This window comes from Bufo bufo, chromosome 1 (genome assembly GCF_905171765.1).
Source record: "Bufo bufo chromosome 1, aBufBuf1.1, whole genome shotgun sequence".
Taxonomy (NCBI): Eukaryota; Metazoa; Chordata; class Amphibia; order Anura; family Bufonidae; genus Bufo; species Bufo bufo.
The window spans coordinates 280,347,214-280,361,392 of record NC_053389.1 but is presented as its reverse complement, the minus strand read 5'-3'; the positions used below and the strand labels follow the sequence as shown (position 1 = coordinate 280,361,392).

General features: G+C 44.5%; 1 protein-coding gene across 3 annotated transcripts in view; it reads left to right on the top strand.

Annotated features, from left to right (window-relative positions):
* Positions 1-14,179, top strand: part of SGCD (sarcoglycan delta) — an 836,092-nt gene that overhangs the window by 176,843 nt on the left and 645,070 nt on the right. The gene's annotated exons all lie outside the window — the stretch shown is intronic.

The following is a 14,179-nucleotide window of genomic DNA, read 5'->3' as shown; positions in this document are numbered from 1 at the left end:
TTTTTTAAAATACATTTTCATTTTCCTTAATGATGGTACTGGTTACTGATATCTCTGTGGTCAGTAATGTTTATAATGTCCATTTTCTTCCTTGTGTTTAGCCTTATGCTTTCCTCCTCTCCATATGGATAAGGGAATGTGGAAAAAAATTAGGTATATGAGTTATTTTATTGTTATACCGATATATTGAAGATGATGGTTGGTGATGAAGAATCCCAGCACATTTAGTAAAAGTTGAATATATACTGATACAGACCCGAAAATGTTTAGTAACTATACAAAACACCATGGCACCGGCGGCATTTAGGGTTCGCTAAAATCGAAGTCTTTGATTCAGGTAACTCAGGACAGAGGGAGAATTTCTCTGGGGAGTACAGTATGTACAGCTTGAAATAGAGAAAAAAAAATATTGAAATAGATCTTGAACCTTTTGTTCTTAGTCCTCAACACAGTGCTGAGACTGAGGGAGTGAAGTCATTTCAAGATGTGCCTCTGGCGATGCACGGACCTCAAGGACAACTGTAGTGACATCATATTAGCAATATTGCCATGATTGCTAATAGACATGTAAAAGGATTAGATGTAGTAATTACAATTGGGAATTTATTGCATTTTGCTGGTAGGTTATATTGATAAAAAAAAATAATACAAATACTGAATTACCAAATGAGAACGAGTCATTTACAGTACATTAAAGGGGTTGTCCAGCATAATTAAAAACTAATGGTTGTCAGTAGTGTTGAGCAAATCAAAATTCACGAGGCGGACTTCGATCTGAATTTCCTCTTGCTTTGTGGTAACAAATTCCTTCATCCACTTGCACGTGAAGAGTCTGTTGCGGCCATCTTGATTGATGATTCTGCGCGAAATCTCGTACATGGTGACGCATGATGTCACCACACCGGCCAGCGTGATGATGTCATCACGCACCTAGCAAGATTTTGCACTGAATCTTCAATCAAGATGGCCGTGGCAAACTCTTCGCGGGCAAATGGATAAGGTGAAAATTTTTGCTTTTAGCAGATTAACTACTGACAGCCCTCAATGATTATCTCAGATACCACGATCAGCAATGAACGCATCTGAGGGGTTCAGTGATGGGGGTAGCATTATCGCCTTTCCCCGTCATTGCACCTGCTACTCACAAAGAAATACTCTTTGTGACAAAGTAATTCATCACAAAGCAAATTTTTTTTTGAAATTCGGCGAAGCAGCTGAATTGAAGTTTTGAGAACTTCGCTCATCTCTAGTTGTCAGGACTGTCTTAAAAAAAAACATTCACCTTTCAAAGTGCCCTCCATTCCAGCAACACAACTGTCCCTGCTAAACCAGGAATAATGGGGACCCACTCTTGGTCATGAGACCACAGCAGGCAATCACTGGTGTTAGTGGCCACCTGTGCATAAATGGCATGTCACAGCCATTGAGTGGCTTCAGCGGTCTCATGCACATGAGCGGGTACCCATAACTTCAGATCAGACAGGGATCGCTGAAAGCTGCATCCATACAATGGGGGGCACTTTTAATGGCTACAGAGTGCCTTTTTTATTTCTTAATTTGCCTGGACAATCAATAAACTGGACTGTGAAATGCAATAGTGAAAGAACACAATATAAAATGCCATGCACATGGCAGAACCTTTATGAAGGCACACAGAGATTGCACTTTTAGGTGCTGCCATAGGTTGTCTCCATGTTGCATTACAAAGATATTCTCCCCCAAAACCAATGCTATGAGAAAATACCTTCATTGTAAAGTAGTAGAGCATCTAATGGAATATTGCACAATGAAATTATAGGCTTGTATTATGGTTCCATAGACTTCTATGAGTGTGACACTTTGAGCCTAGAATATTGAACCTTTTAACAATATTCTAATTTTAAGTTGCATTAATGCAACTCCTTTTAATTGCATTACTGAAATAAATAAACTTTTGCACAATATTACATAGAGGTCTTTGAAGAGGGAGGGGGAGGATTATGTGTGACACAGAAATGATCAACTTGGTGCTCTTTCTATTAGTTTTCCCCATGAGTATTTGTTTAAGGTCAGTGATCACCGTTCTATTATGGTATACAAATATCTTCTGAAAGAAGTTGAAATATGGCAGTATAGGAGTTTGCTCTACAAACTTGGTTTCAGAATTTATGGACCTCTTCCCACCAAAGAAGTCGACTGGATAGTATTAGTGACCCCTTCCCACTTATATGTGTGCTGGATTACTGCATGTCCAGCTTCAGAAACTCCCATAACTGACCATATGTTCACAAGTAGTGTTATATGTCATCCATCCAGCTGAATCCATAGCCATAAAACACACGGATGGGCTGGGTCTGCAACACCTAGGGGGGAATTTATCATGACCTGCACTCCAGAATTCTGTCTTCAAAAAGTGACAAAAGAGGACCTTTGTGACATTTTGAAGTCATGTGTGCAACAGTTTTGTGTCTTTTTGCATTTTTACATCCCTCACAACAGTTTTGTATAGTAGGTGGAAAAGTTGGATAATGAGTTTCACTCCAGATTTATGACTGGGATGCAAAAAAAAGTCCCAAAGCCACTCCAGTAGGGGGTTGGAGCAAATTTAACAAACGACGTGCACAGTTTGATAAACTTGACACAAAGTACTCCAACAGGGACTCAAGGAAAACTGACTTTAAGTATTACCCTCATGATAAATTCCCTCCTAATCTTTTTAGCATCTTATCATTCTTTACAGTAAAGGAGTGTCCTAAGCAGAAGACTCTGCTTTATGACTTTATGACTCCCATATACAGGGCATGCCTTCATGGGACAGTCCAGTTGAACTAGTTCCCTATGATCACATTGCCCCTCTAGAAGTAGTCTACCTTGATTCATTCTATAATAATCTTTTATATACCTTTCCAAATTGCACACGACTTGAGCTCTCCAGGCTGTTAATTCAGATGTTTTTAATTTAAGTCATGTCATAAGTGTGACTTGTATGTTCGGTATGGTAAAGGAAGCCTGACATGTGAGAGGTAATATTTGTGCAATGCTTTGGCCATTATATCCACAGCTAATACATTTTGGCAGTGGAACTGCAGTGATGGCTCGCTGGAGGGCCTGTAGCTATGTGATATATTGAACTGTTGTGAGATATGTTTTGAGACACAGCAAGGGTGAAGGAAGAGGATTCATACTAAAAAAGCTCTTGGGGCACTCTAGAAGTAGATTTGTTTGAGTTTTTGTAGATGCACTCTGCTATTCTACTCTGGGTCTAACACTTGGCACTGACACTTAGATAACATTGAAATCAGTCTGGAAGTGTAATTAAGCCAATTTTATCAGCGGAGCCCTGCAATTTTATACATGACGACTTAAAACATGTCAATTTAGAAGGCTCAGAAGCTGCAAAGTGGGCCAATAAAACAGGACATATTAACTGGATGAGACCTAACATTTACTTCAAAAGAAATGAGACTGTACAACCGTTGCAGAATTTTGGCTCATATGAGGCATCCTGCAGCCTAAAGGGCTCCCAGTATATACAACAGTATAACCAATCCCATAGTGGCTTCATAAGTGCCAGCTTGCATCTCTAGCTGGCTCTGGACACATTATTCTTTTTGAACAGATATGGTATAAACCAGAGGAAGGCAGGGAAATGTTATGATATGTAATGTATTCAATAAAAAAAGTTTAAAAAAAAAAACTTATTTATGGTTCACAAGACCACTACCAATATTTTATTGACATCAGTTACTTTTTGACAGACGATGTGACTATCTGACCTTCAGATGTTAGTGATCTCATTATAAAAATGTATTTAATCATATGATACCAGCAGAGATGTGACCTAAAGCACCTGGACCTCAATGAAAAATCTGTAACAGGGTCCCCACATACCATGTACTATTTGTGATACTGGTTTGTGTCAGAAGCATCCCCATTTAGGTACCCAGGGTCAACATACAGCTGCTAATTCTACATCCCTTATAGCTATGATCATGTGTACCAGATACTCTTGTATACTGTTTTGTGGAATCGCCCTTTCCTAATGCCCTGGTGAATGATCCACTCAAAAGGGGATTTTGTACCCAGAATTGAAAAAACTATGATTTTGACTGAAGTTGGAAAAGAATAATTAAAACAATATATTAACAGACAGTTCTGCAACTTGAGCCAAAGACTGAAACTATAAAACATGTTTTGAACAATAAAGCTATGTTCACATTGTTAGGATCAGCCAAGTTTAGGTCCATTGTTTCTCCCACTCTGAAGGACACAGAAGGCTTACAATTGTCAGATTGTTCTGCAATTTCCTACTTCTTATTTTATATCTGTATACTTGTTTATTTTTTTGTATGTCATTTTATTTTGCCTCTCCTTATTTGCCTTTGTAACCATAACACCTTTTTATTAAAGTGTAAAACTTTAATAAGTTTGATCCTTGTATACTCTGAAAGAATCTATAGCCTTTATTACCTTGTTTAACTGTTTTGCTGCTGGAGATCAGATTGTCCTCAGTCATCTGTCAGGTCCTAAACATCTAATAGATGGTGGCAGCATATTTGGGGTGTGATTAATGCTCAATTTGCAACCTGTATATTATGTGACTGTAAGACGGAGTGGAGCTAAATTAACCCCTTGCAGTCACATCCATATCACATTCTGGGATGGTGTGTATTTGATGGTATGCAATAGCTACCAACACAGTGGGGAAATTATTCATTTGGGCAGAGCTTCCTTGTAAGCATAAAACTATTGAAATGTATTTTAATACCATGGGTTGTCCATGAAAATTTTTACTTGTTTGATAGATTTCTTGACAATAAGCAGATCACAAACTGCACAAAACAACCCCTAGTGATCAGCTGTAATCTGTGGAGAAAACTGGCAGTAAGTGATCACTTGACGGAGGTAGTGGTTACCTTCCGCTTTACCCCTTGTGGGGATCAGCTCAAACAGTGACTTCAGGTGTCATTTAAACCATAGTCTTTTATTTTGTTCAACACAGACTTAACAAATGCTCGCTTACTTCAGCGGGTAAACACAAAGAAACACAGTCCATATGAAATGGTACAACTCACAGTCCTCTGTAGTTCCAGAGTTCTACCACCCGCTGGAGAGGGGGGAAAAGAGTAGGCAATGGCAGGCTTATCCACAGCAACACACCACACAGCTTTACTCCCAGTCTGTTACACTTCCAGACTAGGAACCACACCCCCAGCTCTCCTGCGATTCCTGGCTTAAATAGGCCAGCCAACACCTGGCCTGGATACGTGGGAGTAGACATCCCACCCTGCTCTTTGACTACTCCAATGAAACCTGGCCCGGATCAGCTGCAGCTAGAAGCTAAACTACCTGTAGCAACTGTCAGTAACCTAGGGTTACTGACAAAACATTACCGGTTCATTTTTTACTGAGGCCAGGCACCTCGGTGACATGTATCTATCATCTATTATGGCACATTGTGCCTTCTCACATATCCCCCCTCTGTCCAAAGCCGGGGGCTTGGACATCTTTAGCCCCCAGACTGTGTACCCTTGACAGGGCGTCCGCATTCCCTTGCATCTTGCCTGGCCTGTGTTCTACTGAGAAGGAGAAATCTTGAAGTGCAAGGACCAGCGGTTAACTCGGGCATTATTCCCCCTCTTCTCTCGCATCCACCTTAGGGGAGCATGGTCTGACACTAACCTAAACCTCTTTCCTAGTAAATAGTACCTAAGGGAGTCTAGTGCCCATTTTATGGCCAGACACTCCTTCTCAACGATGGCATAATTCCTTTCTGCTGGGGACAGTTTTCTACTCAGGTACATCACTGGGTGCTCTTCTCCATTCACTACCTGAGACATGACTGCACCCAGACCCACATCGGTGGCATCGGTCTGGACCACAAACTCACGGGAGAAATCCGGGGCTATCAACACTGGTTGCTTACACAGGGCCTGTTTAAGCTCTTGAAAGACCCTTTCCGCTTCTGGGGACCACCTCACCATAGAAGACTTTGTGCCCTTTGTCAGGTCAGTCAGGGGAACCGCTATTTCTGCGAACCTGGGGACAAACCGCCTATAGTAGCCCACAATACCCAGAAATGCCTTGATCTGCTTCTTAGTTAGTGGACGGGGCCAATTATGAATGGCTTCTACCTTGTTAAGCTGGGGTTTAATCTACCCTCTCCCCACTACGTAGCCCAGGTATCTGGTTTCTTCCATGCCTAGGGCACATTTGGCTGGGTTTATCGTAAACCCCGCCTTCCTTAGAGCATCAAGGACGGCCTGAACTTTTCTGAGATGGCTTTCCCAATCGCGACTAAAAATGACAATGTCATCTAAGTACGCGGCGGCATACTCCTTATGGGGCCGTAGTACTTGGTCCATAGCCCTTTGGAAGGTGGCAGGGGCCCCCTGCAAGCCAAACAGCATTCTTACATACTGAAAAGACCCCTCAGGTGTAGAGAACGCAGTCTTCTCCTTAGTCTCTTGCGACAGTGGGATCTGCCAGTATCCTTTAGTGAGATCTAAGGTGCTAATATACCTTGCTGGGCCTAGCCGTTCGACCAGCTCATCTACCCTGGGCATAGGGTAAGTATCAACTGTGGACACTTCATTAAGCTTGCGGTAGTCATTGCAGAATCTCCACTCCCCATTTGGTTTTGGCACTAACACTATGGGGCTGGACCAGCCACTTTTAGACCTTTCAATAACCCCTAGCTCCATCATCCTCTTAACCTCTTTGGAAATCACGTCCCGGTGGGCTTCAGGGATCCTATAGGGTTTTAAGTTCACCCTCACTTATAGATCTGTGAGGATCTCATGTACTATCACATTGGTACGGCCAGGGGTTTCTGTGAAGAGATCCGTATTCCTCTGCAGCAGTTCCTTAAACTGTTGTTTTTGGGAGGGGGATAGGGTCTCTGAAATTTTAACAGCTTCGATGGTGGACCCCTGTTGAGCCACCAGGCAAGAAGCTTCCGGTGGGTCTCTCTCCTTCCAGAGTTTGATCAGATTGATATGGTATATCTGGTAGGGCTTTCTCTTCCCTGGCTGGTGTACCCTATAGTTGACCTCTCCCACTTTTTCCACTATCTCGTAGGGACCCTGCCATTTGGCTAGGAATTTGCTTTCGACAGTAGGGACTAACACTAACACCCGATTAAACTATCTTAGACAAGCGGACCTATTATATACCCGGGCCTGTGCCTCCTGAGCCTGAAGCATATGTTCCTTTACAATGGGCATCACCCTCACCATCCTCTCTTGCATCTGCTACTACACTTTTGTAGGGAGTGGCCTCACTTTCCCACGTTTCCTTTGCCACATCAAAGAGACCTCTGGGGTGTCTGCCATATAGTAATTCAAAGGGTGAATAACCTGGGGAACTTCTCTAATACAGAACAGTAGGTTTGGTAACAGACAATCCCAGTCCCGCCCATCCTTCTCGACCACCTTCCTCAGCATGGCCTTTAGGGTCTTATTAAAACGCTCCACAAGGCCATCCGTCTGAGGATGGTATACGGAGGTTCGCAGCTGAGGGACTCTTAAAACTTTGCACAGTTCCCTCATCACTTTTGACATAAACGGGGTCCCCTGATCTGTAAGAATCTCTTTGGGAATACCCATTCGGGAGAAGACATGGAACAACTCCCGGGCAATATTTTTGGATGTGGGGTTCCGTAGGGGAACAGCCTCGGGGTACCGGGTAGCGTAATCAGCGATTACGAGAATGTACTGATGCCCCCTAGCGGACTTCACCAATGGGCCTACCAGGTCCATTGCTATCCTTTCAAAGGGGACCTCAATGATTGGTAAGGGGACGAGAGGGCTACGGAATTGTGCTACCGGGGAAGTGACCTGACAAACTGGACACGATTGACAGAATTCCCTAATCTCTCGGTAACACTCCAGCCAATAAAATTGTTGTAGGACCCTCTCAAGTGTTTTTTCTGCACCCAGGTGACCACCTAACACATGGGAATGGGCCATGTCCATAACCATACGTCGATATGGTCCCGGGACTAGTAGCTGCTGTATCACTTCGTCCCGTATCTTGGTCACCCGGTATAATAGGTCCTGATTTAGGGAAAAGTGTGGAAACCGTTGGTCGACCCCGGGCGCTTGCGGAACCCCATTAAGGACCTCCACATTCTCTAGTGCCCCTTTTAAGGTCAAATCTCGAAGTTGGGCCGTACCAAACTTTCCCCGGGATACCTCCAAGTCGGGGACATTTTCCTCTGTGGTATCCTCTTCCTCATTGTCTCCTAGCAGGACAGTCAGAGGAAACTCCTGGGTCACCTCTGGACTCCCACCCACAGGGTTGCATGGGCCTGCGGGGTGATTCGGCATAGCAACCTATGCCCACAGATCCCAGAACAGGGGGCAGTCACGACCAATAATAACCTCATGCAGTAAGCATTTCACTACTCCCACATGGTGGGTCAGGGCAGCCCAGCCCATCTCCAGAGTAACCTGGGCCACCGGGTAAACTCTGGTGTCCCCATGAATACACGTGACCCCCAGATTTTTCCCAGGGACCAACACATGAGGAAGAGAGGCCGAGATCAGGGTGACCAAGCTCCCTGAGTCCAACAGTCTTGAGACCAGAGTTCCATTGACGGTTAGTGTACACATCTGGGGTCCCTCCCCCCCTGTGGGTACGGCGCTGCAAGCTGGGCTCCGTGGTGAGGGGACACTGGGCTACCATGTGACCTGGGGCCCGACATCTCCAGCAAATGATTTCCCGGGAGATTCCTCTGGGTATGGGTTCGGGCATCCCCCTGGCCTTGACACGACCCTCTCGAGTAGGCTTGTCCCTAGTCTCTGACTATCTGAGTCCTTTCGGGCCCCCAATATGTTGATTTCAGGTTCCCTGGACCGCCCAGGGACTTCTCCATGGCATGGAATCTCTCCACTAGTCCCACCAAGTCATCTGCTGTCTGGGGGTCACCCTGTGTAGCCCAGCACTGAATGGGGTGAGGAAGGGAGTGCATGTACCGGTCCATGACTACACTCTCCACCATTTCAGCAGGGGAGCAAACCTTTGGCTGCAACCACTTTTGAACCAGATGTAGCAAGTCAAATAGCTGGGACCTCGGAGGTTTGTCCAGGCTATAGGTCCAGTACTGTACCCTTTGGGCTCGCACCGCCAAAGTAACACCCAGCCGTGCTAGGATTTCGGCTTTTAATTTGGGGTACTCTTTAGCATCCTGCAGGGCAAGATCATAATAGGCCTTTTGGGGCTCCCACTGATCCGGTGGTAGCTTTTCCTGGTCAGCCACCCGCTCGAACACCGTGAGGAAAGCCTCGACGTCATCCTCCAGGGTCATCTTTTGTAAAGCTTCCCTCACAGTCCTCCTGACATGATGACCATCATTCGGAGTGGGAGGAGTTGAACTCTCCCGGGTGCGAACGGCGTCGGTCAGAACGGCCATCTGCTGGATGAGCAGCTTGTTGGTCTCTTGCTGGGCTTGCATGGCATCCGTATGTGCTTTCTGTTGCTGCAAGTTTTGATCCAGGATATGTAATTCGACTGCGGGTTTATGCACGCATCCTCCACGACTTGTGGGGATCAGCTCAAACAGTGACTTCAGGTGTCATTTAAACCATAGTCTTTTATTTAGACTTAACAAATGCTCGCTTACTTCAGCGGGTAAACACAAAGAAACACAGTCCACATGAAATGGTACAACTCACAGTCCTCTGTAGTTCCAGAGTTCTACCACCCGCTGGAGAGGGGGGAAAAGAGTAGGCAACGGCAGGCTTATCCACAGAAACACACCACACAGCTTTACTCCCAGTCTGTTACACTTCCAGACTAGGAACCACACCCCCAGCTCTCCTGGGATTCCTGGCTTAAATAGGCCAGCCAACACCTGGCCTGGATACGTGGGAGTAGACATCCCACCCTGCTCTTTGACTACTCCAATGAAACCCGACCCGGATCAGCTGCAGCTAGCAGCTAAACTACCTGTAGCAACTGTCAGTAACCTAGGGTTACTGACAAAACATTACCGGTTCATTTCACTGAGGCCAGGCACCTCGGTGACACGTATCTATCATCTATTATGGCACCTTGTGCCTTCTCACACCCTCTAATACTTACCTACCCATTCTCCCAACCGGTACCTACCCCACACCCCTTATTCCATAAGAGACTAACCCTCTATAAAACACAGAAACCAGGTTGGATTAAATCGGCCACAGCTGCAGTTTTTTTTACCATAAAATATAACCTTTATTAATATCATAACATTTACATAGCCAACAAACCCGACATATGCAACGGCATATGCAAAACTACTAATTCCCCATATGTATAACATATATGATTAATTAAGGGGGAGGTCCTTGAAGCCCGAAATAAATGAGTTTACCCCGCCGGGGTGATCCATCTTGCCTCCAGCCGTTGAGTGTCGGCTCGGAGGCACCACTGATGGCCCCAAAATTCTGCCACAACCGAATGCCAACCATGGGAGTACAGCCCCAACTGTTAAGCCCTCTCATCATCCCCACCTGAGGATATTTCCAACTTCAAGGGCCTCCCACCGCCACCAACGCACAGACTTGACCTCTTAAGTCTGCACGTCCCTACACATCCTTAAAGCAATCTCAATGCCCTCCTGCAATGCCAGACTCCACATGTCCAATCCGACCGCATTTAAATGAACACCATCATCCCCCCCCAAAAAAAAAAAAACCTTTTGCGAGTTCTGCGCGCCTCACCGCCACCACCCCATTGCGAGCCATAAAGCGCCCAATCGCCCGATTAACCTTCACCCATGCTCTATTCAAACCCTCCACCAAGAGAACACCCCGCCATATCTTCCGCGGAACTATGTCCGACCAGATCGTCAACAAGCCTCGGGAATAACACTCACAACCCCAACAGGTCAACTTCACATCCCTCACTAGCTCCCGAAACGACCGTGCCCCTAAATCATTGCCACCTACATAAAACACCAACACATTGGGTGCCCGGTCTAGTTTTACAAACCGGTTAACCTCAGGCAACACCCCTCCCCAAACCATTCCCCTGCGCCCCAACCGACCGCTCAAAACCAAGCTGCTGTCCATCCAGCTAAACCGCTGCCCTGATGGCTCCCCAGAAGACATACGAGTGACCCAAAATCCACACCAAAGCTGGGTCCAAACCTGAAATGAGAGAAACAAAAACACCAAGGAGCAACACAGCTAAAATGCTTATCTTTTCTCTAATAAAACAAATCTAAAAATTCACACTCGATCAGGGCGGATATACTGTAGGACTGGAAACGAATGGAATCCCAACGCCCCATTCGTTTTATCACTTCATCCCCCAACCCCCATCGGGCCGCCTCCGTCACAGCCCCAATCCTAAAAGAAAGGCGTGAATATCCTGCGGGACTACCGGAGTGAAGATGGCTAAGGCGGTGCGGATGCCTCAGCCGCCCCCGCAACAACTGCTGGACCTGTTCCTGCACCCACCCAGTGCCGCGAACTGCCGCCGCTGCCCTCAGCTCACTGATAGTCTGCTCCAGCTGCTCCATCTTGGGGCAAGATAAGGCTGCTATTTTCGCTTAAAATGGCCCCCTTCTCCCTGCCTACACATTTAACCCCTAACTGCCCACCCCTAAAATCAAACTACCTAAACTCTCCCGGGGTCTCCCTGAACCCAGCCCCCCCCCCCCCCCCCCCGTCATGTCAGCCTCCCCTAAGGGCTCAGCCCCCCGGTCCGGCTATTTCTTTTATTGCAGCTCCACCCCAGGGCACATTTAGAATTACACAGTGTCTTTTCAAATAGTTGGATTGTCTGTGTAATGCAGGATAGGACAGGTCCTCTAAAGTTAGACCTGCTCTTAATAACTTCTGTCCGCTCTGGCCATGAGGATCCTGAACAAGAGTTTCACTCTATGAACTGAGAATTCCCTAATAGCGTGTATGAAAATGGGTCTATAAAGTAAACAACCCATTTTTAATTTTATCCTTGACTGATCCAGCCATCCCTAATACCAGTAATGAAGATGTTTGCACTTTGTCTTATTTGCCTTATTGTCTGAGGGCGGGTGTATTTCCCTTATTAATGCTAATGTTGATTAAGATGGAGTTTGTTCCAGGGCTTTAGTGGATGTGCTTTCTGTGCAGCTGTGCCCTCTAATCTGTGCTGCTCACCTTCCTTACATCCTTCATCCTGTGATAGGGTTCTATTTATCATTCTCCATTCTCAGGACCAGCAACTGCCCTCATCTCCCCTTGACCTCCTCTCGTGGGCTGGAGTGATGACTATTTCTCAGTAGCTTGGCCCTAGATAAATGGTTTTCAGAGGGGTAAATGAGGGAAGAATATGTATTAACCTTATAATCTCCAGATAAGCTTGTGATTCTGATGGAGTCTATCCTTGGAAGTCATTGGGATGAACTATAGACCTCATTGATATTACCAGGATTAACACATTCTGTGTCTGTCATTATATCACCTCACATCCATTTCAAGTCTAGTATATTAATTATGATTATACTAAAGAAATACATCCACACTATATATTATCGTCATGGCTTTCCTTCTTTTATGAGATGGTATATAAATAATGCTTTTATGTCATCTTCTAACATTATTGCATTGTTTTTTGCCTTATCAGAAATATTTGTCATAAATTATCAATCATTCCAATTGTTAGAAAAGGTGTTGACATTGCTACCTATAGAGATTGGCAAATCATCATGAAACTCCTAGTCAATTTCATTGGGCATACATATTTTTTGTAAATTGTCATTTTTTTGTACTGCCAAAATAATGTCATTTTTTAAGTGATGTCATCTTAGAACTGAACACGAATGGTTTGAAAGATTTTAAAGGGTGCGGAAAAGGTGACTTAGGGTACTTTCACACTTGCGTTGTTTGATAACCGGCCGGCAGTTCCGTTGCCTGAACTGCCTGCCTGATCAGGCAAACTGTATGCAAACGCATGTAATTTTTTCTGACTGATCAGGCATTTTTCAGACTGATCAGGATACTGAAAAATGCGGCAATTTGAATGCCGGATCCGGCACTAATACATTCCTATGGAAAAAATGCTGGATCCGGCAATCAGGCAAGTGTTCAGTTTTTTTGGCCGAAGATAAAACCGCAGCATGCTGTGGTATTATCTCCGTCCTGATCAGTCAAAAAGACTGAACTGAAGACATCCTGATGTATCCTAAACGGATTGCTCTCCATTCAGAATGTGTTAGGATAAAACTGATCAGTTATTTTCCGGTATTGAGCCCCTAGGACGGAACTCTATGCCGGAAAAGAATAACACTAGTGTGAAAGTACCCTTACTTTTTCCCTATGGCTACTTTCACACTGGCGTTTTGGTTTCTGTTTGTGAGATCCATTCAGGGATCTCACAAGCGGTCCAAAACGGATCAGTTTTGCCCTTAATGCATTCTGAATGGATAAGGATCCGCTCAGAATGCAGGAGGCGGACACCAAAACGCTGTTTGCGTTATCTGAACGGATGCGTTTGTGCAGATCCATGACGGATCCCCACCAAACTCGAGTGTGAAAGTAGCCTATGTGTGATTTTGGTAGGTTATTAGATATCTGATACTATTTATAAGGTATTATATCCATGAAAAATTTCTGATTTGCTTTTGGAACTTGTGACATAACTTAGTTAGATTTGGTCCTCAAAATGTATTTCTGCTATGCGAGTTGACTTGGTACTGGATACTGTTTCCTAGTCAGGGATGTGTGGAAGCCCGATGTTCCTTGGAATCTGGCTAGGACATCCATGGAACACATCTTCTGCACTTCTGTTAGTAGGGTTGAATACTTACAGTATTTGGGTTCTTTATAGGTTTGACCGGCTTACAATACAAATTCATGATTCATTGTTATGTTAAAAAAAAATACCTCCTCATCTTCCTACTCACAAAAGTATAATCTCATAATCTTAAAAAAAAATGCTATAGCCATTACAGTAATTAATCCAATTACACTGGATGTTCTTTGAATGTAATGTAATATATAGAAGTCATTCTATGGAAGACAATCTCTAAGGAATCCATGTGTCATTTTTGTATTACAAGTTTTTACTACCTCTCTATTATTGACAACAAGGTTTACTATCATCTGTAAAGCTGAAGGCACATTTTCTTATGGAAAGGGGCAATTACTGGTCCATATCTGTCTTTTTTGTAGATTAACCCAACATCGTTACCTCATCATCATATCTTTTAATTGACTCTAATCCTATT